Raw genomic sequence first — 21,718 nt, forward strand, 5'->3', positions numbered from 1 at the left:
GATGAAAATTAAATTTAAATCGATTTGCGCATAGAGCATATCTTTGGCCACAGTGCGTCAGGATGGCCGAGCAGTCGAAGGCGCTGCGTTAAGGTCGCAGTCTCCTCTGGAGGCGTGGGTTCGAATCCCACTTCTGACATTCCCTTTTCCTCCACGTGGTTACGTTTCTCCAGCAATATTTGCAACACCAGGACGATCCAATACCTCCCATTCGATGGGTAAGCGGTGGCCTCCTGGAATGAGATTCCTGCTGATATTCGCACAGCAAGACCCCACAGGCAGAAGCCCATTTCATCCCTGGATAATTTGCTCATGACTCTATTTGAGGAATTAATAATGATCCCAGGATTCCGGGTAAATGTCTCGTCTCTTGTTGTAAATAGTCTGGCTGGTTGGATTGTCGAGGTGTCTCAGTCGACATCTCCCAGAAAACTCTCTGCCGCCTTTACTGGATGAATCTCCTCGTGTTTGGACACTGAAGGGTTTTCTGGCTACTTGTTTGTGAAAGCAGCACCAGAAGCAGCTGTGGAGAGAGATTCCAGTCGCAAGGATGCAACTGTACAATTGGATCCTTCACGCCGCTCAGATCTTAGACTCTCAATATCTTCATGTGAGGAACAGGTCGGCGGGAGTTCGGTCTTTGTTGATTGCAGCATACTGATCAATGCAAAGACGCGAAGCTCCTTAACCCCCAGCGGCTTCGAGAAGGACGGCACTCAGATACAGGACTCTGGCTGGTGTTCAAAAATAGGAAAAGCACAACTGATTAGAAATGAAATGACAATGAAGATAGAATTTAAAGTTCTTCAGTGAGCGATGGTGGTATAATGGTGAGCATAGCTGCTTTCCAAGCAGTTGACCTGGGTTCGATTCCCAGCCATCGCAGAAAAAACTTATTTCGAAATTTTGGGCAGCAAGGTGGCACATTAGTTTCACAGCTCCAGGGTTCCAGGTTCGATTCCCGGCTTGGGTCACTGTCTGTGCGGAGTCTGCACGTTCTCCCCATGTCTGCGTGAATTTCACCCCGGGTGCTCCGGTTTCCTCCCACAGCATTATGACGAGCAGGCTAGGGGAATTGGTCATGCGTAATTGCCCTTAGTGTCCAAAAAGCTAGGAAGGATTATTGGGTTGCGGGGTGAGGGTGATAGGATGGAATTGAGGTCTTTAGGTGATCGGTGCAGACTCGATGAGCCGAATGGACTCCTTCTGCACTGTATGTTCTATGTCTATTTGTGCACCGAGCATAACAGTTTCTGCAGCTCGTCAGGGTGGCCGAGCGGTCGAAGGCGCGGGTTAAGGACGCAGTCTCATCTGGAGGCGTGCGTTAGAATCCTACTTCTGACATTGCCTTTTTTTCCACGAGGTTACATTTCTCCAAAAATTGTTCAACCCCAGGAAGATCTCATACCTGCCATTCAATGGGGAAGCGGTGGCCTCGGGACGCGAGATTCGTACTTAAATTCGTACAGCAAGACCCCACAGTCAGAAGCCCAGTTCATGACTGGATGATATGCTCAGTGACTCTGGTTGACGAATTAATACTGATACCAGGACTCCGGGTAAATTTCCACTTCCATTGTTGTAAATAGTCTGGCTGGTTGGATTGTCGGACGTGAATCAGCTGGCTTCTTCCAGAAAGTTCTTCTGCCGCCTTTACAGCATGAACATCCTCGTGTTTGGCACTGGAGGCGTTATTCGGCTACTTGTCTGTGAAAGCAGCACCAGATGCAGCTGTGCAGAGAGATTCCAGTCGCCAGGATGCAACTGTCTCATTGGATCCTTCCCGCCACTCAGATCTTAGACTCTTAATACCTTCGTGGAAGGAACAGTTAGACGGCAGTACGGACTTTGTTGATTGGAGCAAACTGATCAATGCAGAAATGAGAGCTCCTGAACACACAGCGCGTTGGAGAACGATCGCACTCAGACGCAAGAGTCTGGCTGGCGTTCAAAAATAGTAAAACCACATCTAGTTTGAAATGAAATGAAGATGAAAATTAAATTTAAATCGATTTGCGCATGGAGCATATCTTTGGCCACAGTGCGTCAGGATGGCCGAGCGGTCGAAGGCGCTGCGTTAAGGTCGCAGTCTCCTCTGGAGGCGTGGGTTCGAATCCCACTTCTGACATTCCCTTTTCCTCCACGTGGTTACGTTTCTCCAGCAATATTTGCAACACCAGGACGATCCAATACCTCCCATTCAATGGGGAAGCGGTGGCCTCCTGGAATGAGATTCCTGCTGATATTCGCACAGCAAGACCCCACAGGCAAAAGCCCAGTTCATCACTGGATAATCTGCTCATGACTCTATTTGAGGAATTAATAATGATCCCAGGATTCCTGGTAAATGTCTCGTCTCTTGTTGTAAATAGTCTGGCTGGTTGGATTGTCGAGGTGTCTCAGTCGACATCTCCCAGAAAACTCTTCTGCCGCCTTTACTGGATGAACGTCCTCCTGTTTGGACACTGAAGGGTTTTCTGGCTACTTGTTTGTGAAAGCAGCACCAGAAGCAGCTGTGGAGAGAGATTCCAGTCGCAAGGATGCAACTGTATAATTGGATCCTTCACGCCGCTCAGATCTTAGACTCTCAATATCTTCATGTGAGGAACAGGTCGGCGGGAGTTCGGTCTTTGTTGATTGCAGCAAACTGATCAATGCAACGATGCGAAGCTCCTTAACCCCCAGCGGCTTGGAGAAGGACGGCACTCAGATACAGGACTCTGGCTGGTGTTCAAAAATAGGAAAAGCACAACTGATTAGAAATGAAATGACAATGAAGATAGAATTTAAAGTTCTTCAGTGAGCGATGGTGGTATAATGGTGAGCATAGCTGCCTTCCAAGCAGTTGACCTGGGTTCGATTCCCAGCCATCGCAGAAAAAACTTATTTCGAAATTTTGGGCAGCAAGGTAGCACAGTTGTTTCACAGCTCCAGGGTTCCAGGTTCGATTCCCGGCTTGGGTCACTGTCTGTGCGGAGTCTGCACGTTCTCCCCATGTCTGCGTGAATTTCACCCCGGGTGCTCCGGTTTCCTCCCACGGCATAAAGACGAGCTGGCTAGGGGAATTGGTCATGCGTCATTGCCCTTAGTGTCCAAAAAGGTAGAAAGGATTATTGGGTTGCGGGGTGAGGGTGATAGGATGGAATTGAGGTCTTAAGTGGATCGGTGCAGACTCGATGGGCCGAATGGACTCCTTCTGCACTGTATGTTCTATGTCTATTTGTGCACCGAGCATAACAGTTTCTGCAGCTCGTCAGGGTGGCCGAGCGGTCGAAGGCGCGGGTTAAGGACGCAGTCTCCTCTGGAGGCGTGCGTTAGAATCCTACTTCTGACATTGCCTTTTTTTCCGCGAGGTTACATTTCTCCAAAAATTGTTCAACCCCAGGAAGATCTCATACCTGCCATTCAATGGGGAAGCGGTGGCCTCGGGACGCGAGATTCGTACTTAAATTCGTACAGCAAGACCCCACAGTCAGAAGCCCAGTTCATGACTGGATGATATGCTCAGTGACTCTGGTTGACGAATTAATACTGATACCAGGACTCCGGGTAAATTTCCACTTCCATTGTTGTAAATAGTCTGGCTGGTTGGATTGTCGGACGTGAATCAGCTGGCATCTTCCAGAAAGTTCTTCTGCCGCCTTTACAGCATGAACATCCTCGTGTTTGGCACTGGAGGCGTTATTCGGCTACTTGTCTGTGAAAGCAGCACCAGATGCAGCTGTGCAGAGAGATTCCAGTCGCCAGGATGCAACTGTCTCATTGGATCCTTCCCGCCACTCAGATCTTAGACTCTTAATACCTTCGTGTAAGGAACAGTTAGACGGCAGTACGGACTTTGTTGATTGGAGCAAACTGATCAATGCAGAAATGAGAGCTCCTTAACACACAGCGCGTTGGAGAACGATCGCATTCAGACGCAAGAGTCTGGCTGGCGTTCAAAAATAGTAAAACCACATCTAGTTTGAAATGAAATGAAGATGAACATTAAATTTAAATCGATTTGCACATGGAGCATATCTTTGGCCGCAGTGCGTCAGGATGGCCGAGCGGTCGAAGGCGCTGCGTTAAGGTCGCAGTCTCCTCTGGAGGCGTGGGTTCGAATCCCACTTCTGACATTCCCTTTTCCTCCACGTGGTTACGTTTCTCCAGCAATATTTGCAACACCAGGACGATCCAATACCTCCCATTCAATGGGGAAGCGGTGGCCTCCTGGAATGAGATTCCTGCTGATATTCGCACAGCAAGACCCCACAGGCAAAAGCCCAGTTCATCACTGGATAATCTGCTCATGACTCTATTTGAGGAATTAATAATGATCCCAGGATTCCTGGTAAATGTCTCGTCTCTTGTTGTAAATAGTCTGGCTGGTTGGATTGTCGAGGTGTCTCAGTCGACATCTCCCAGAAAACTCTTCTGCCGCCTTTACTGGATGAACGTCCTCCTGTTTGGACACTGAAGGGTTTTCTGGCTACTTGTTTGTGAAAGCAGCACCAGAAGCAGCTGTGGAGAGAGATTCCAGTCGCAAGGATGCAACTGTATAATTGGATCCTTCACGCCGCTCAGATCTTAGACTCTCAATATCTTCATGTGAGGAACAGGTCGGCGGGAGTTCGGTCTTTGTTGATTGCAGCAAACTGATCAATGCAACGACGCGAAGCTCCTTAACCCCCAGCGGCTTGGAGAAGGACGGCACTCAGGTGCAGTACTCTGGCTGGTGTTCAAAAATAGGAAAAGCACAACTGACTAGAAATGAAATGACAATGAAGATATAATTTAAAGTTCTTCAGTGAGCGATGGTGGTATAATGGTGAGCATAGCTGCCTTCCAAGCAGTTGACCTGGGTTCGATTTCCAGCCATCGCAGAAAAAACTTATTTCGAAATTTTGGGCAGCAAGGTAGCACAGTTGTTTCACAGCTCCAGGGTTCCAGGTTCGATTCCCGGCTTGGGTCACTGTCTGTGCGGAGTCTGCACGTTCTCCCCATGTCTGCGTGAATTTCACCCCGGGTGCTCCGGTTTCCTCCCACGGCATAAAGACGAGCTGGCTAGGGGAATTGGTCATGCGTCATTGCCCTTAGTGTCCAAAAAGGTAGGAAGGATTATTGGGTTGCGGGGTGAGGGTGATAGGATGGAATTGAGGTCTTAAGTGGATCGGTGCAGACTCGATGGGCCGAATGGACTCCTTCTGCACTGTATGTTCTATGTCTATTTGTGCACCGAGCATAACAGTTTCTGCAGCTCGTCAGGGTGGCCGAGCGGTCGAAGGCGCGGGTTAAGGACGCAGTCTCCTCTGGAGGCGTGCGTTAGAATCCTACTTCTGACATTGCCTTTTTTTCCGCGAGGTTACATTTCTCCAAAAATTGTTCAACCCCAGGAAGATCTCATACCTGCCATTCAATGGGGAAGCGGTGGCCTCGGGACGCGAGATTCGTACTTAAATTCGTACAGCAAGACCCCACAGTCAGAAGCCCAGTTCATGACTGGATGATATGCTCAGTGACTCTGGTTGACGAATTAATACTGATACCAGGACTCCGGGTAAATTTCCACTTCCATTGTTGTAAATAGTCTGGCTGGTTGGATTGTCGGACGTGAATCAGCTGGCTTCTTCCAGAAAGTTCTTCTGCCGCCTTTACAGCATGAACATCCTCGTGTTTGGCACTGGAGGCGTTATTCGGCTACTTGTCTGTGAAAGCAGCACCAGATGCAGCTGTGCAGAGAGATTCCAGTCGCCAGGATGCAACTGTCTCATTGGATCCTTCCCGCCACTCAGATCTTAGACTCTTAATACCTTCGTGGAAGGAACAGTTAGACGGCAGTACGGACTTTGTTGATTGGAGCAAACTGATCAATGCAGAAATGAGAGCTCCTGAACACACAGCGCGTTGGAGAACGATCGCACTCAGACGCAAGAGTCTGGCTGGCGTTCAAAAATAGTAAAACCACATCTAGTTTGAAATGAAATGAAGATGAAAATTAAATTTAAATCGATTTGCGCATGGAGCATATCTTTGGCCACAGTGCGTCAGGATGGCCGAGCGGTCGAAGGCGCTGCGTTAAGGTCGCAGTCTCCTCTGGAGGCGTGGGTTCGAATCCCACTTCTGACATTCCCTTTTCCTCCACGTGGTTACGTTTCTCCAGCAATATTTGCAACACCAGGACGATCCAATACCTCCCATTCAATGGGGAAGCGGTGGCCTCCTGGAATGAGATTCCTGCTGATATTCGCACAGCAAGACCCCACAGGCAAAAGCCCAGTTCATCACTGGATAATCTGCTCATGACTCTATTTGAGGAATTAATAATGATCCCAGGATTCCTGGTAAATGTCTCGTCTCTTGTTGTAAATAGTCTGGCTGGTTGGATTGTCGAGGTGTCTCAGTCGACATCTCCCAGAAAACTCTTCTGCCGCCTTTACTGGATGAACGTCCTCCTGTTTGGACACTGAAGGGTTTTCTGGCTACTTGTTTGTGAAAGCAGCACCAGAAGCAGCTGTGGAGAGAGATTCCAGTCGCAAGGATGCAACTGTATAATTGGATCCTTCACGCCGCTCAGATCTTAGACTCTCAATATCTTCATGTGAGGAACAGGTCGGCGGGAGTTCGGTCTTTGTTGATTGCAGCAAACTGATCAATGCAACGATGCGAAGCTCCTTAACCCCCAGCGGCTTGGAGAAGGACGGCACTCAGATACAGGACTCTGGCTGGTGTTCAAAAATAGGAAAAGCACAACTGATTAGAAATGAAATGACAATGAAGATAGAATTTAAAGTTCTTCAGTGAGCGATGGTGGTATAATGGTGAGCATAGCTGCCTTCCAAGCAGTTGACCTGGGTTCGATTCCCAGCCATCGCAGAAAAAAGTTATTTCGAAATTTTGGGCAGCAAGGTAGCACAGTTGTTTCACAGCTCCAGGGTTCCAGGTTCGATTCCCGGCTTGGGTCACTGTCTGTGCGGAGTCTGCACGTTCTCCCCATGTCTGCGTGAATTTCACCCCGGGTGCTCCGGTTTCCTCCCACGGCATAAAGACGAGCTGGCTAGGGGAATTGGTCATGCGTCATTGCCCTTAGTGTCCAAAAAGGTAGAAAGGATTATTGGGTTGCGGGGTGAGGGTGATAGGATGGAATTGAGGTCTTAAGTGGATCGGTGCAGACTCGATGGGCCGAATGGACTCCTTCTGCACTGTATGTTCTATGTCTATTTGTGCACCGAGCATAACAGTTTCTGCAGCTCGTCAGGGTGGCCGAGCGGTCGAAGGCGCGGGTTAAGGACGCAGTCTCCTCTGGAGGCGTGCGTTAGAATCCTACTTCTGACATTGCCTTTTTTTCCGCGAGGTTACATTTCTCCAAAAATTGTTCAACCCCAGGAAGATCTCATACCTGCCATTCAATGGGGAAGCGGTGGCCTCGGGACGCGAGATTCGTACTTAAATTCGTACAGCAAGACCCCACAGTCAGAAGCCCAGTTCATGACTGGATGATATGCTCAGTGACTCTGGTTGACGAATTAATACTGATACCAGGACTCCGGGTAAATTTCCACTTCCATTGTTGTAAATAGTCTGGCTGGTTGGATTGTCGGACGTGAATCAGCTGGCATCTTCCAGAAAGTTCTTCTGCCGCCTTTACAGCAAGAACATCCTCGTGTTTGGCACTGGAGGCGTTATTCGGCTACTTGTCTGTGAAAGCAGCACCAGATGCAGCTGTGCAGAGAGATTCCAGTCGCCAGGATGCAACTGTCTCATTGGATCCTTCCCGCCACTCAGATCTTAGACTCTTAATACCTTCGTGTAAGGAACAGTTAGACGGCAGTACGGACTTTGTTGATTGGAGCAAACTGATCAATGCAGAAATGAGAGCTCCTTAACACACAGCGCGTTGGAGAACGATCGCATTCAGACGCAAGAGTCTGGCTGGCGTTCAAAAATAGTAAAACCACATCTAGTTTGAAATGAAATGAAGATGAAAATTAAATTTAAATCGATTTGCGCATGGAGCATATCTTTGGCCGCAGTGCGTCAGGATGGCCGAGCGGTCGAAGGCGCTGCGTTAAGGTCGCAGTCTCCTCTGGAGGCGTGGGTTCGAATCCCACTTCTGACATTCCCTTTTCCTCCACGTGGTTACGTTTCTCCAGCAATATTTGCAACACCAGGACGATCCAATACCTCCCATTCAATGGGGAAGCGGTGGCCTCCTGGAATGAGATTCCTGCTGATATTCGCACAGCAAGACCCCACAGGCAAAAGCCCAGTTCATCACTGGATAATCTGCTCATGACTCTATTTGAGGAATTAATAATGATCCCAGGATTCCTGGTAAATGTCTCGTCTCTTGTTGTAAATAGTCTGGCTGGTTGGATTGTCGAGGTGTCTCAGTCGACATCTCCCAGAAAACTCTTCTGCCGCCTTTACTGGATGAACGTCCTCCTGTTTGGACACTGAAGGGTTTTCTGGCTACTTGTTTGTGAAAGCAGCACCAGAAGCAGCTGTGGAGAGAGATTCCAGTCGCAAGGATGCAACTGTATAATTGGATCCTTCACGCCGCTCAGATCTTAGACTCTCAATATCTTCATGTGAGGAACAGGTCGGCGGGAGTTCGGTCTTTGTTGATTGCAGCAAACTGATCAATGCAACGACGCGAAGCTCCTTAACCCCCAGCGGCTTGGAGAAGGACGGCACTCAGGTGCAGGACTCTGGCTGGTGTTCAAAAATAGGAAAAGCACAACTGATTAGAAATGAAATGACAATGAAGATATAATTTAAAGTTCTTCAGTGAGCGATGGTGGTATAATGGTGAGCATGGTTGCCTTCAAAGCAGTTGACCTGGGTTCGATTCCCAGCCATCGCAGAAAAAACTTATTTCGAAATTTTGGGCAGCAAGGTAGCACAGTTGTTTCACAGCTCCAGGTTTCCAGGTTCGATTCCCGGCTTGGGTCACTGTCTGTGCGGAGTCTGCACGTTCTCCCCATGTCTGCGTGAATTTCACCCCGGGTGCTCCGGTTTCCTCCCACGGCATAAAGACGAGCTGGCTAGGGGAATTGGTCATGCGTCATTGCCCTTAGTGTCCAAAAAGGTAGGAAGGATTATTGGGTTGCGGGGTGAGGGTGATAGGATGGAATTGAGGTCTTAAGTGGATCGGTGCAGACTCGATGGGCCGAATGGACTCCTTCTGCACTGTATGTTCTATGTCTATTTGTGCACCGAGCATAACAGTTTCTGCAGCTCGTCAGGGTGGCCGAGCGGTCGAAGGCGCGGGTTAAGGACGCAGTCTCCTCTGGAGGCGTGCGTTAGAATCCTACTTCTGACATTGCCTTTTTTTCCGCGAGGTTACATTTCTCCAAAAATTGTTCAACCCCAGGAAGATCTCATACCTGCCATTCAATGGGGAAGCGGTGGCCTCGGGACGCGAGATTCGTACTTAAATTCGTACAGCAAGACCCCACAGTCAGAAGCCCAGTTCATGACTGGATGATATGCTCAGTGACTCTGGTTGACGAATTAATACTGATACCAGGACTCCGGGTAAATTTCCACTTCCATTGTTGTAAATAGTCTGGCTGGTTGGATTGTCGGACGTGAATCAGCTGGCTTCTTCCAGAAAGTTCTTCTGCCGCCTTTACAGCATGAACATCCTCGTGTTTGGCACTGGAGGCGTTATTCGGCTACTTGTCTGTGAAAGCAGCACCAGATGCAGCTGTGCAGAGAGATTCCAGTCGCCAGGATGCAACTGTCTCGTTGGATCCTTCCCGCCACTCAGATCTTAGACTCTTAATACCTTCGTGGAAGGAACAGTTAGACGGCAGTACGGACTTTGTTGATTGGAGCAAACTGATCAATGCAGAAATGAGAGCTCCTGAACACACAGCGCGTTGGAGAACGATCGCACTCAGACGCAAGAGTCTGGCTGGCGTTCAAAAATAGTAAAACCACATCTAGTTTGAAATGAAATGAAGATGAAAATTAAATTTAAATCGATTTGCGCATGGAGCATATCTTTGGCCACAGTGCGTCAGGATGGCCGAGCGGTCGAAGGCGCTGCGTTGAGGTCGCAGTCTCCACTGGAGGCGTGGGTTCGAATCCCACTTCTGACATTCCCTTTTCCTCCACGTGGTTACGTTTCTCCAGCAATATTTGCAACACCAGGACGATCCAATACCTCCCATTCAATGGGGAAGCGGTGGCCTCCTGGAATGAGATTCCTGCTGATATTCGCACAGCAAGACCCCACAGGCAAAAGCCCAGTTCATCACTGGATAATCTGCTCATGACTCTATTTGAGGAATTAATAATGATCCCAGGATTCCTGGTAAATGTCTCGTCTCTTGTTGTAAATAGTCTGGCTGGTTGGATTGTCGAGGTGTCTCAGTCGACATCTCCCAGAAAACTCTTCTGCCGCCTTTACTGGATGAACGTCCTCCTGTTTGGACACTGAAGGGTTTTCTGGCTACTTGTTTGTGAAAGCAGCACCAGAAGCAGCTGTGGAGAGAGATTCCAGTCGCAAGGATGCAACTGTATAATTGGATCCTTCACGCCGCTCAGATCTTAGACTCTCAATATCTTCATGTGAGGAACAGGTCGGCGGGAGTTCGGTCTTTGTTGATTGCAGCAAACTGATCAATGCAACGACGCGAAGCTCCTTAACCCCCAGCGGCTTGGAGAAGGACGGCACTCAGATGCAGGACTCTGGCTGGTGTTCAAAAATAGAAAAAGCACAACTGATTAGAAATGAAATGACAATGAAGATATAATTTAAAATTCTTCCGTGAGCGATGGTGGTATAATGGTGAGCATAGCTGCCTTCCAAGCAGTTGACCTGGGTTCGATTCCCAGCCATCGCAGAAAAAACTTATTTCGAAATTTTGGGCAGCAAGGTAGCACAGTTGTTTCACAGCTCCAGGGTTCCAGGTTCGATTCCCGGCTTGGGTCACTGTCTGTGCGGAGTCTGCACGTTCTCCCCATGTCTGCGTGAATTTCACCCCGGGTGCTCCGGTTGCCTCCCACGGCATAAAGACGAGCTGGCTAGGGGAATTGGCCATGCGTAATTGCCCTTAGTGTCCAAAAAGGTAGGAAGGATTATTGGGTTGCGGGGTGAGGGTGATAGGATGGAATTGAGGTCTTAAGTGGATCGGTGCAGACTCGATGGGCCGAATGGACTCCTTCTGCACTGTATGTTCTATGTCTATTTGTGCACCGAGCATAACAGTTTCTGCAGCTCGTCAGGGTGGCCGAGCGGTCGAAGGCGCGGGTTAAGGACGCAGTCTCCTCTGGAGGCGTGCGTTAGAATCCTACTTCTGACATTGCCTTTTTTTCCACGAGGTTACATTTCTCCAAAAATTGTTGAACCCCAGGAAGATCTCATACCTCCCATTCAATGGGGAAGCGGTGGCCTCGGGACGCGAGATTCGTACTTAAAGTCGTACAGCAAGACCGCACAGTCAGAAGCCCAGTTCATGACTGGATGATATGCTCAGTGACTCTGGTTGACGAATTAATACTGATACCAGGACTCCGGGTAAATTTCCACTTCCATTGTTGTAAATAGTCTGGCTGGTTGGATTGTCGGACGTGAATCAGCTGGCTTCTTCCAGAAAGTTCTTCTGCCGCCTTTACAGCATGAACATCCTCGTGTTTGGCACTGGAGGCGTTATTCGGCTACTTGTCTGTGAAAGCAGCACCAGATGCAGCTGTGCAGAGAGATTCCAGTCGCCAGGATGCAACTGTCTCATTGGATCCTTCCCGCCACTCAGATCTTAGACTCTTCATACCTTCGTGGAAGGAACAGTTAGACGGAAGTACGGACTTTGTTGATTGGAACAAACTGATCAATGCAGAAATGAGAGCTCCTTAACACACAGCGCGTTGGAGAACGATCGCACTCAGACGCAAGAGTCTGGCTGGCGTTCAAAAATAGTAAAACCACATCTAGTTTGAAATGAAATGAAGATGAAAATTAAATTTAAATCGATTTGCGCATGGGGCATATCTTTGGCCACAGTGCGTCAGGATGGCCGAGCGGTCGAAGGCGCTGCGTTAAGGTCGCAGTCTCCTCTGGAGGTGTGGGTTCGAATCCCACTTCTGACATTCCCTTTTCCTCCACGTGGTTACGTTTCTCCAGCAATATTTGCAACACCAGGACGATCCAATACCTCCCATTCAATGGGGAAGCGGTGGCCTCCTGGAATGAGATTCCTGCTGATATTCGCACAGCAAGACCCCACAGGCAAAAGCCCAGTTCATCACTGGATAATCTGCTCATGACTCTATTTGAGGAATTAATAATGATCCCAGGATTCCTTGTAAATGTCTCGTCTCTTGTTGTAAATTGTCTGGCTGGTTGGATTGTCGAGGTGTCTCAGTCGACATCTCCCAGAAAACTCTTCTGCCGCCTTTACTGGATGAACGTCCTCCTGTTTGGACACTGAAGGGTTTTCTGGCTACTTGTTTGTGAAAGCAGCACCAGAAGCAGCTGTGGAGAGAGATTCCAGTCGCAAGGATGCAACTGTATAATTGGATCCTTCACGCCGCTCAGATCTTAGACTCTCAATATCTTCATGTGAGGAACAGGTCGGCGGGAGTTCGGTCTTTGTTGATTGCAGCAAACTGATCAATGCAACGACGCGAAGCTCCTTAACCCCCAGCGGCTTGGAAAAGGACGGCACTCAGATGCAGGACTCTGGCTGGTGTTCAAAAATAGGAAAAGCACAACTGATTAGAAATGAAATGACAATGAAGATATAATTTAAAATTCTTCAGTGAGCGATGGTGGTATAATGGTGAGCATAGCTGCCTTCCAAGCAGTTGACCTGGGTTCAATTCCCAGCCATCGCAGAAAAAACTTATTTCGAAATTTTGGGCAGCAAGGTAGCACAGTTGTTTCACAGCTCCAGGGTTCCAGGTTCGATTCCCGGCTTGGGTTACTGTCTGTGCGGAGTCTGCACGTTCTCCCCATGTCTGCGTGAATTTCACCCCGGGTGCTCCGGTTTCCTCCCACGGCATAAAGACGAGCTGGCTAGGGGAATTGGTCATGCGTAATTGCCCTTAGTGTCCAAAAAGGTAGGAAGGATTATTGGGTTGCGGGGTGAGGGTGATAGGATGGAATTGAGGTCTTAAGTGGATCGGTGCAGACTCGATGGGCCGAATGGACTCCTTCTGCACTGTATGTTCTATGTCTATTTGTGCACCGAGCATAACAGTTTCTGCAGCTCGTCAGGGTGGCCGAGCGGTCGAAGGCGCGGGTTAAGGACGCAGTCTCCTCTGGAGGCGTGCGTTAGAATCCTACTTCTGACATTGCCTTTTTTTCCGCGAGGTTACATTTCTCCAAAAATTGTTCAACCCCAGGAAGATCTCATACCTCCCATTCAATGGGGAAGCGGTGGCCTCGGGACGCGAGATTCGTACTTAAATTCGTACAGCAAGACCCCACAGTCAGAAGCCCAGTTCATGACTGGATGATATGCTCAGTGACTCTGGTTGACGAATTAATACTGATACCAGGACCCCGGGTAAATTTCCACTTCCATTGTTGTAAATAGTCTGGCTGGTTGGATTGTCGGACGTGAATCAGCTGGCTTCTTCCAGAAAGTTCTTCTGCCGCCTTTACAGCATGAACATCCTCGTGTTTGGCACTGGAGGCGTTATTCGGCTACTTGTCTGTGAAAGCAGCACCAGATGCAGCTGTGCAGAGAGATTCCAGTCGCCAGGATGCAACTGTCTCATTGGATCCTTCCCGCCACTCAGATCTTAGTCTCTTAATACCTTCGTGGAAGGAACAGTTAGACGGCAGTACGGACTTTGTTGATTGGAGCAAACTGATCAATGCAGAAATGAGAGCTCCTTAACACACAGCGCGTTGGAGAACGATCGCACTCAGACGCAAGAGTCTGGCTGGCGTTCAAAAATAGTAAAACCACATCTCGTTTGAAATGAAATGAAGATGAAAATTAAATTTAAATCGATTTGCGCATGGAGCATATCTTTGGCCACAGTGCGTCAGGGTGGCCGAGCGGTCGAAGGCGCTGCGTTAAGATCGCAGTCTCCTCTGGAAGCGTGGGTTCGAATCCCACTTCTGACATTCCCTTTTCCTCCACGTTGTTACGTTTCTCCAGCAATATTTGCAACACCAGGACGATCCAATACCTCCCATTCAATGGGGAAGCGGTGGCCTCCTGGAATGAGATTCCTGCTGATATTCGCACAGCAAGTCCCCACAGGCAAAAGCCCAGTTCATCACTGGATAATCTGCTCATGACTCTATTTGAGGAATTAATAATGATCCCAGGATTCCTGGTAAATGTCTCGTCTCTTGTTGTAAATAGTCTGGCTGGTTGGATTGTCGAGGTGTCTCAGTCGACATCTCCCAGAAAACTCTTCTGCCGCCTTTACTGGATGAACGTCCTCCTGTTTGGACACTGAAGGGTTTTCTGGCTACTTGTTTGTGAAAGCAGCACCAGAAGCAGCTGTGGAGAGAGATTCCAGTCGCAAGGATGCAACTGTATAATTGGATCCTTCACGCCGCTCAGATCTTAGACTCTCAATACCTTCGTGTGAGGAACAGGTCGGCGGGAGTTCGGTCTTTGTTGATTGCAGCAAACTGATCAATTCAACGACGCGAAGCTCCTTAACCCCCAGCGGCTTGGAGAAGGACGGCACTCAGATGCAGGACTCTGGCTGGTGTTCAAATATAGGAAAAGCACAACTGATTAGAAATGAAATGACAATGAAGATATAATTTAAAATTCTTCAGTGAGCGATGGTGGTATAATGGTGAGCATAGCTGCCTTCCAAGCAGTTGACCTGTGTTCGATTCCCAGCCATCGCAGAAAAAACTTATTTCGAAATTTTGGGCAGCATGGTAGCACAGTTGATTCACAGCTCCAGGGTTCCAGGTTCGATTCCCGGCTTGGGTCACTGTCTGTGCGGAGTCTGCACGTTCTCCCCATGTCTGCGTGAATTTCACCCCGGGTGCTCCGGTTTCCTCCCACGGCATAAAGACGAGCTGGTTCGGGGAATTAGTCATGCGTAATTGCCCTTCGTGTCCAAAAAGGTAGGAAGGATTATTGGGTTGCGGGGTGAGGGTGATAGGATGGAATTGAGGTCTTAAGTGGATCGGTGCAGACTCGATGGGCCGAATGGACTCCTTTTGCACTGTATGTTCTATGTCTATTTGTGCACCGAGCATCACAGTTTCTGCAGCTCGTCAGGGTGGCCGAGCGGCCGAAGGCGCGGCGTTAAGGACGCAGTCTCCTCTGGAGGCGTGGGTTAGAATCCTACTTCTGACATTGCCTTTTTTTCCACGAGGTTGCATTTCTCCAAAAATTGTTCAACCCCAGGAATATCTCATACCTCCCATTCAATGGGGAAGCGGTCGCCTCGGGACGCGAGATTCGTACTTAAATTCGCACTGCAAGACCCCACAGTCAGAAGCCCAGTTCATGACGGGATGATCTGCTCAGTGACTCTGGTTGAGGAATTAATACTGATCCCAGGACTCCGGGTAAATTTCCACTTCCCTTGTTGTAAATAGTCTGGCTGGTTGGATTGTCGGGCGTGAATCAGCTGGCTTCTTCCAGAAAGTTCTTCTGCCGCCTTTACAGCATGAACATCCTCGTGTTTGGCACTGGAGGTGTTATTCGGCTACTTGTCTCTGAAAGCAGCACCAGATGCAGCTGTGCAGAGAGATTCCAGTCGCCAGAATGCAACTGTCTCATTGGATCCTTCCCGCCTCTCAGATCTTAGACTCTTAATACCTTCGTGTAAGGAACAGTTAAATGGCAGTACGGACTTTGTTGATTGGAGCAAACTGATCAATGAAGAAATGAGAGCTCCTTAACACACAGCGCGTTGGAGAACGATCTCACTCAGATGCAAGAGTCTGGCTGGCGTTCAAAAATAATAAAACCACATCTAGTTTGAAATGAAATGAAGGTGAAAATTAAATTTAAATCGATTTGCGCATGGAGCATATCCTTTGTCACAGTGCGTCAGGATGGCCGAGCGGTCGCAGGCGCTGCGTTAAGGTCGCAGTCTCCTCTGGAGGCGAGGGTTCGAATCCCACTGCTGACATTCTCTTTTCCTGCACGTGATTACGTTACTCCAGCAATATTTGCAACACCAGGACGATCCAATACCTCCCATTCAATGGGGAAGCGGCGGCCTCCTGGAATGAGACTCCTGCTGATATTCGCACAGCAAGATCCCACAGGCAGAAGCCCAGCTCATCACTGGATAATCTGCTCATGTCTCGATTTGAGGAATTAAGAATGATCCCAGGATTCCGGGTAAATGTCTCGTCTCTTGTTGTAAATAGTCTGGCTGGTTGGATGTCGAGGTGTCTCAGTCGACATCTCCCAGAAAACTCTTCTGCCGCCTTGACTGGATGAACGTCCACCTGTTTGGACACTGAAGGGTTTTCTGGCTATTTGTTTGTGAAAGCAGCACCAGAAGCAGCTGTGGAGAGAGATTCCAGTCGCAAGGATGCAACTGGCTAATTGGATCCTTCACGCCGCTCAGATCTTAGACTCTCAATATCTTCATGTGAGGAACAGGTCGGCGGGAGTTCGGTCTTAGTTGATTGCAGCAAACTGATCAATGCAACGACGCGAAGCTCCTTAACCCCCAGAGGCTTGGAGAAGGACGGCACTCAGATACAGGACTCTGGCTGGTGTTCAAAAATAGTTAAAGCACAACTGTTTAGAAATGAAATGACAATGAAGATAGAATTTAAAATTCTTCAGTGAGCGATGGTGGTATAATGGTGAGCATAGCTGTCTTCCAAGCAGTTGACCTGGGTTCGATTCCCAGCCATCGCAGAAAAAACGTATTTCGAAATTTTGGGCAGCAATGTGGCACAGTAGTTTCGCAGCTCCAGGGTATCAGGTTCGATTCCCGGCTTGGGTCACTGTCTGTGCGGAGTCTGCACGTTCTCCCCATGTCTGCGTGAATTTCAACCCGGTTGCTCCGGTTTCCTCCCACAGCCTAAAGACGAGCTGGCTAGGGGAATTGGTCATGCCTAATTGCCCTTAGTGTCCAAAAAGTTAGAAAGGATTATTGGGTTGCTGGGTGAGGGTGATAGGATGGAATTGAGGTCTTAAGTGGATCGGTGCAGACTCGATAGGCCGAATGGACTCCTTCTGCACTGCATGTTCTATGTCTATTTGTGCACGGAGCATAACATTTTCTGCAGCTCGTCAGGATGGCCGAGCGGTCGAAAGCGCTGCGTTAAGACCGCAGTCTCCTCTGGAGGCGTGCGTTAGAATCCTACTTCTGACATTGCCTTTTTTTCCTCGAGGTTACATTTCTCCAAAAATTGTTCAACCCCAGGAAGATCTAATACCTCCCATTCAATGGGGAAGCGGTGGCCTCGGGACGCGAGATTCGTACTTCAATTCGCACAGCAAGACCCGTCAGTCAGAAGCCCAGATCATGACTGGATGATCTGCTCAGTGACTCTGGTTGAGGAATTAATACTGATCCCAGGACTCCGGGTAAATTTCCACTTCCATTGTTGTAAATAGTCTGGCTAGTTGGATTGTCGGACGTGAATCAGTTGGCTTCTTCCAGAAAGATCTTCTGCCGCCTTTACAGCATGAACATCCTCCTGTTTGGACACTGGAGGCGTTATTCGGCTACTTGTCTGTGAAAGCAGCACCAGATGCAGCTGTGCAGAGAGATTCCAGTCGCCAGGATGAAACCTTCTCATTGGATCCTTCCCGCTACTCAGATCTTAGACTCTTAATACCTTCGTGTAAGGAACAGTTAGACGGCAGTACGGACTTTGTTGATTGGAGCAAACTGATCAATGCAGAAATGAGAGCTCCTTAACACACAGCGTGTTGGAGAACGATCGCACTCAGATGCAAGAGTCTGACTGGCGTTCAAAAATAGTAAAACCACATCTAGTTTGAAATGAAATGAAGATGAAAATTAAATTTAAATCGATTTGCGCATGGAGCATATATTTGGCCACAGTGCGTCAGGATGGCCGAGCGGTCGAGAGCGCTGCGTTAAGGTCGCACTCTCCTCTGGAGGCGTGGATTCGAATTCCACTTTTGACATTTACTTTTCCTCCACGTGGTTACGTTTCTCCAGCAAAATTTGCAACGCCAGGAAGATCCAATACCTCCCATTCAATGGGTAAGCGGTGGCCTTCTGGAATGAGATTCCTGCTGATATTCGCACAGCAAGACCCCACAGGCAGAAGCTCAGTTCATAACTGGATAATCTGCTCAGTGACTCTATTTGTGGAATTAATAATGATTCCAGGATTCCGGGCAAATGTCTCGTCTCTTGTTGTAAATAGTCTGGCTGGTTGGATTGTCGAGGTGTCTCAGTCGACATCTCCCAGAAAACTCTTCTGCCGCCTTTACTGGATGAACGTCCTCCTGTTTGGACACTGAAGGGTTTTCTGGCTACTTGTTTGTGAAAGCAGCACCAGAAGCAGCTGTGGAGAGAGATTCCAGTCGCAAGGATGCAACTGTATAATTGGATCCTTCCCGCCGCTCAGATCTTAGACTCTCAATACCTTCGTGTGAGGAACAGATCGGCGGGAGTTCGGTCTTTGTTGATTGCAGCAAAATGATCAATGCAACAATGCGAAGCTCCTTAACCCCCAGCGGCTTGGAGAAGGACGGCACTCAGATACAGGACTCTGGCTGGTGTTCAAAAATAGGAAAAGCACAACTGATTAGAAATGAAATGACAATGAAGATAGAATTTGAAGTTCTTCAGTGAGCGATGGTGGTATAATGGTGAGCGTAGCTGCCTTCCAAGCAGTTGACCTGGGTTCGATTCCGAGCCATCGCAGAAAAAACTTATTTCGAAATTTTGGGCAGCAAGGTAGCACAGTTGTTTCACAGCTCCAGGGTTCCAGGTTCGATTCCCGGCTTGGGTCACTGTCTGTGCGGAGTCTGCACGTTCTCCCCATGTCTGCGTGAATTTCACCCCGGGTGCTCCGGTTTCCTCCCACGGCATAAAGACGAGCTGGCTAGGGGAATTGGTCATGCGTCATTGCCCTTAGTGTCCAAAAAGGTAGAAAGGATTATTGGGTTGCGGGGTGAGGGTGATAGGATGGAATTGAGGTCTTAAGTGGATCGGTGCAGACTCGATGGGCCGAATGGACTCCTTCTGCACTGTATGTTCTATGTCTATTTGTGCACCGAGCATAACAGTTTCTGCAGCTCGTCAGGGTGGCCGAGCGGTCGAAGGCGCGGGTTAAGGACGCAGTCTCCTCTGGAGGCGTGCGTTAGAATCCTACTTCTGACATTGCCTTTTTTTCCGCGAGGTTACATTTCTCCAAAAATTGTTCAACCCCAGGAAGATCTCATACCTGCCATTCAATGGGGAAGCGGTGGCCTCGGGACGCGAGATTCGTACTTAAATTCGTACAGCAAGACCCCACAGTCAGAAGCCCAGTTCATGACTGGATGATATGCTCAGTGACTCTGGTTGACGAATTAATACTGATACCAGGACTCCGGGTAAATTTCCACTTCCATTGTTGTAAATAGTCTGGCTGGTTGGATTGTCGGACGTGAATCAGCTGGCATCTTCCAGAAAGTTCTTCTGCCGCCTTTACAGCATGAACATCCTCGTGTTTGGCACTGGAGGCGTTATTCGGCTACTTGTCTGTGAAAGCAGCACCAGATGCAGCTGTGCAGAGAGATTCCAGTCGCCAGGATGCAACTGTCTCATTGGATCCTTCCCGCCACTCAGATCTTAGACTCTTAATACCTTCGTGTAAGGAACAGTTAGACGGCAGTACGGACTTTGTTGATTGTAGCAAACAGATCAATGCAGAAATGAGAGCTCCTTAACACACAGCGCGTTGGAGAACGATCGCATTCAGACGCAAGAGTCTGGCTGGCGTTCAAAAATAGTAAAACCACATCTAGTTTGAAATGAAATGAAGATGAAAATTAAATTTAAATCGATTTGCGCATGGAGCATATCTTGGGCCGCAGTGCGTCAGGATGGCCGAGCGGTCGAAGGCGCTGCGTTAAGGTCGCAGTCTCCTCTGGAGGCGTGGGTTCGAATCCCACTTCTGACATTCCCTTTTCCTCCACGTGGTTACGTTTCTCCAGCAATATTTGCAACACCAGGACGATCCAATACCTCCCATTCAATGGGCAAGCGGTGGCCTCCTGGAATGAGATTCCTGCTGATATTCGCACAGCAAGACCCCACAGGCAAAAGCCCAGTTCATCACTGGATAATCTGCTCATGACTCTATTTGAGGAATTAATAATGATCCCAGGATTCCTGGTAAATGTCTCGTCTCTTGTTGTAAATAGTCTGGCTGGTTGGATTGTCGAGGTGTCTCAGTCGACATCTCCCAGAAAACTCTTCTGCCGCCTTTACTGGATGAACGTCCTCCTGTTTGGACACTGAAGGGTTTTCTGGCTACTTGTTTGTGAAAGCAGCACCAGAAGCAGCTGTGGAGAGAGATTCCAGTCGCAAGGATGCAACTGTATAATTGGATCCTTCACGCCGCTCAGATCTTAGACTCTCAATATCTTCATGTGAGGAACAGGTCGGCGGGAGTTCGGTCTTTGTTGATTGCAGCAAACTGTTCAATGCAACGACGCGAAGCTCCTTAACCCCCAGCGGCTTGGAGAAGGACGGCACTCAGGTGCAGGACTCTGGCTGGTGTTCAAAAATAGGAAAAGCACAACTGATTAGAAATGAAATGACAATGAAGATATAATTTAAAGTTCTTCAGTGAGCGATGGTGGTATAATGGTGAGCATAGTTGCCTTCCAAGCAGTTGACCTGGGTCGATTCCCAGCCATCGCAGAAAAAACTTATTTCGAAATTTTGGGCAGCAAGGTAGCACAGTTGTTTCACAGCTCCAGGGTTCCAGGTTCGATTCCCGGCTTGGGTCACTGTCAGTGCGGAGTCTGCACGTTCTCCCCATGTCTGCGTGAATTTCACCCCGGGTGCTCCGGTTTCCTCCCACGGCATAAAGACGAGCTGGCTAGGGGAATTGGTCATGCGTCATTGCCCTTAGTGTCCAAAAAGGTAGGAAGGATTATTGGGTTGCGGGGTGAGGGTGATAGGATGGAATTGAGGTCTTAAGTGGATCGGTGCAGACTCGATGGGCCGAATGGACTCCTTCTGCACTGTATGTTCTATGTCTATTTGTGCACCGAGCATAACAGTTTCTGCAGCTCGTCAGGGTGGCCGAGCGGTCGAAGGCGCGGGTTAAGGACGCAGTCTCCTCTGGAGGCGTGCGTTAGAATCCTACTTCTGACATTGCCTTTTTTTCCGCGAGGTTACATTTCTCCAAAAATTGTTCAACCCCAGGAAGATCTCATACCTGCCATTCAATGGGGAAGCGGTGGCCTCGGGACGCGAGATTCGTACTTAAATTCGTACAGCAAGACCCCACAGTCAGAAGCCCAGTTCATGACTGGATGATATGCTCAGTGACTCTGGTTGACGAATTAATACTGATACCAGGACTCCGGGTAAATTTCCACTTCCATTGTTGTAAATAGTCTGGCTGGTTGGATTGTCGGACGTGAATCAGCTGGCTTCTTCCAGAAAGTTCTTCTGCCGCCTTTACAGCATGAACATCCTCGTGTTTGGCACTGGAGGCGTTATTCGGCTACTTGTCTGTGAAAGCAGCACCAGATGCAGCTGTGCAGAGAGATTCCAGTCGCCAGGATGCAACTGTCTCATTGGATCCTTCCCGCCACTCAGATCTTAGACTCTTAATACCTTC

General features: G+C 48.7%; 19 non-coding genes across 19 annotated transcripts; all 19 read left to right on the plus strand.

The window, feature by feature from the left end:
* The first annotated feature begins 56 nt into the window (after positions 1 to 56).
* trnal-aag (transfer RNA leucine (anticodon AAG)) lies at positions 57 to 139 on the plus strand. Its single transcript has one exon. It is a non-coding gene; the product is annotated as a tRNA-Leu (tRNA).
* Positions 140 to 813: 674 nt separating this feature from the next.
* On the plus strand, positions 814 to 885 carry trnag-ucc (transfer RNA glycine (anticodon UCC)). The gene has a single exon. It is a non-coding gene; the product is annotated as a tRNA-Gly (tRNA).
* A 1,160-nt stretch (positions 886 to 2,045) lies between these two features.
* On the plus strand, positions 2,046 to 2,128 carry trnal-aag (transfer RNA leucine (anticodon AAG)). The gene has a single exon. It is a non-coding gene; the product is annotated as a tRNA-Leu (tRNA).
* Positions 2,129 to 2,803: 675 nt separating this feature from the next.
* On the plus strand, positions 2,804 to 2,875 carry trnag-ucc (transfer RNA glycine (anticodon UCC)). Its single transcript has one exon. It is a non-coding gene; the product is annotated as a tRNA-Gly (tRNA).
* A 1,160-nt stretch (positions 2,876 to 4,035) lies between these two features.
* On the plus strand, positions 4,036 to 4,118 carry trnal-aag (transfer RNA leucine (anticodon AAG)). Its single transcript has one exon. It is a non-coding gene; the product is annotated as a tRNA-Leu (tRNA).
* Positions 4,119 to 4,793: 675 nt separating this feature from the next.
* On the plus strand, positions 4,794 to 4,865 carry trnag-ucc (transfer RNA glycine (anticodon UCC)). The gene has a single exon. It is a non-coding gene; the product is annotated as a tRNA-Gly (tRNA).
* A 1,160-nt stretch (positions 4,866 to 6,025) lies between these two features.
* Positions 6,026 to 6,108, plus strand: trnal-aag (transfer RNA leucine (anticodon AAG)). Its single transcript has one exon. It is a non-coding gene; the product is annotated as a tRNA-Leu (tRNA).
* A 675-nt stretch (positions 6,109 to 6,783) lies between these two features.
* On the plus strand, positions 6,784 to 6,855 carry trnag-ucc (transfer RNA glycine (anticodon UCC)). Its single transcript has one exon. It is a non-coding gene; the product is annotated as a tRNA-Gly (tRNA).
* A 1,160-nt stretch (positions 6,856 to 8,015) lies between these two features.
* trnal-aag (transfer RNA leucine (anticodon AAG)) lies at positions 8,016 to 8,098 on the plus strand. Its single transcript has one exon. It is a non-coding gene; the product is annotated as a tRNA-Leu (tRNA).
* A 1,907-nt stretch (positions 8,099 to 10,005) lies between these two features.
* On the plus strand, positions 10,006 to 10,088 carry trnal-gag (transfer RNA leucine (anticodon GAG)). The gene has a single exon. It is a non-coding gene; the product is annotated as a tRNA-Leu (tRNA).
* A 675-nt stretch (positions 10,089 to 10,763) lies between these two features.
* Positions 10,764 to 10,835, plus strand: trnag-ucc (transfer RNA glycine (anticodon UCC)). The gene has a single exon. It is a non-coding gene; the product is annotated as a tRNA-Gly (tRNA).
* A 1,160-nt stretch (positions 10,836 to 11,995) lies between these two features.
* trnal-aag (transfer RNA leucine (anticodon AAG)) lies at positions 11,996 to 12,078 on the plus strand. Its single transcript has one exon. It is a non-coding gene; the product is annotated as a tRNA-Leu (tRNA).
* A 675-nt stretch (positions 12,079 to 12,753) lies between these two features.
* trnag-ucc (transfer RNA glycine (anticodon UCC)) lies at positions 12,754 to 12,825 on the plus strand. The gene has a single exon. It is a non-coding gene; the product is annotated as a tRNA-Gly (tRNA).
* A 1,160-nt stretch (positions 12,826 to 13,985) lies between these two features.
* On the plus strand, positions 13,986 to 14,068 carry trnal-aag (transfer RNA leucine (anticodon AAG)). Its single transcript has one exon. It is a non-coding gene; the product is annotated as a tRNA-Leu (tRNA).
* A 675-nt stretch (positions 14,069 to 14,743) lies between these two features.
* Positions 14,744 to 14,815, plus strand: trnag-ucc (transfer RNA glycine (anticodon UCC)). The gene has a single exon. It is a non-coding gene; the product is annotated as a tRNA-Gly (tRNA).
* A 1,161-nt stretch (positions 14,816 to 15,976) lies between these two features.
* On the plus strand, positions 15,977 to 16,059 carry trnal-aag (transfer RNA leucine (anticodon AAG)). Its single transcript has one exon. It is a non-coding gene; the product is annotated as a tRNA-Leu (tRNA).
* Positions 16,060 to 16,733: 674 nt separating this feature from the next.
* Positions 16,734 to 16,805, plus strand: trnag-ucc (transfer RNA glycine (anticodon UCC)). Its single transcript has one exon. It is a non-coding gene; the product is annotated as a tRNA-Gly (tRNA).
* A 1,921-nt stretch (positions 16,806 to 18,726) lies between these two features.
* On the plus strand, positions 18,727 to 18,798 carry trnag-ucc (transfer RNA glycine (anticodon UCC)). Its single transcript has one exon. It is a non-coding gene; the product is annotated as a tRNA-Gly (tRNA).
* Positions 18,799 to 19,958: 1,160 nt separating this feature from the next.
* trnal-aag (transfer RNA leucine (anticodon AAG)) lies at positions 19,959 to 20,041 on the plus strand. The gene has a single exon. It is a non-coding gene; the product is annotated as a tRNA-Leu (tRNA).
* The last annotated feature ends 1,677 nt before the right edge of the window (positions 20,042 to 21,718 follow it).

The sequence above is a fragment of the Scyliorhinus torazame genome, chromosome 24 (genome assembly GCF_047496885.1).
Source record: "Scyliorhinus torazame isolate Kashiwa2021f chromosome 24, sScyTor2.1, whole genome shotgun sequence".
NCBI lineage: Eukaryota > Metazoa > Chordata > Chondrichthyes > Carcharhiniformes > Scyliorhinidae > Scyliorhinus > Scyliorhinus torazame.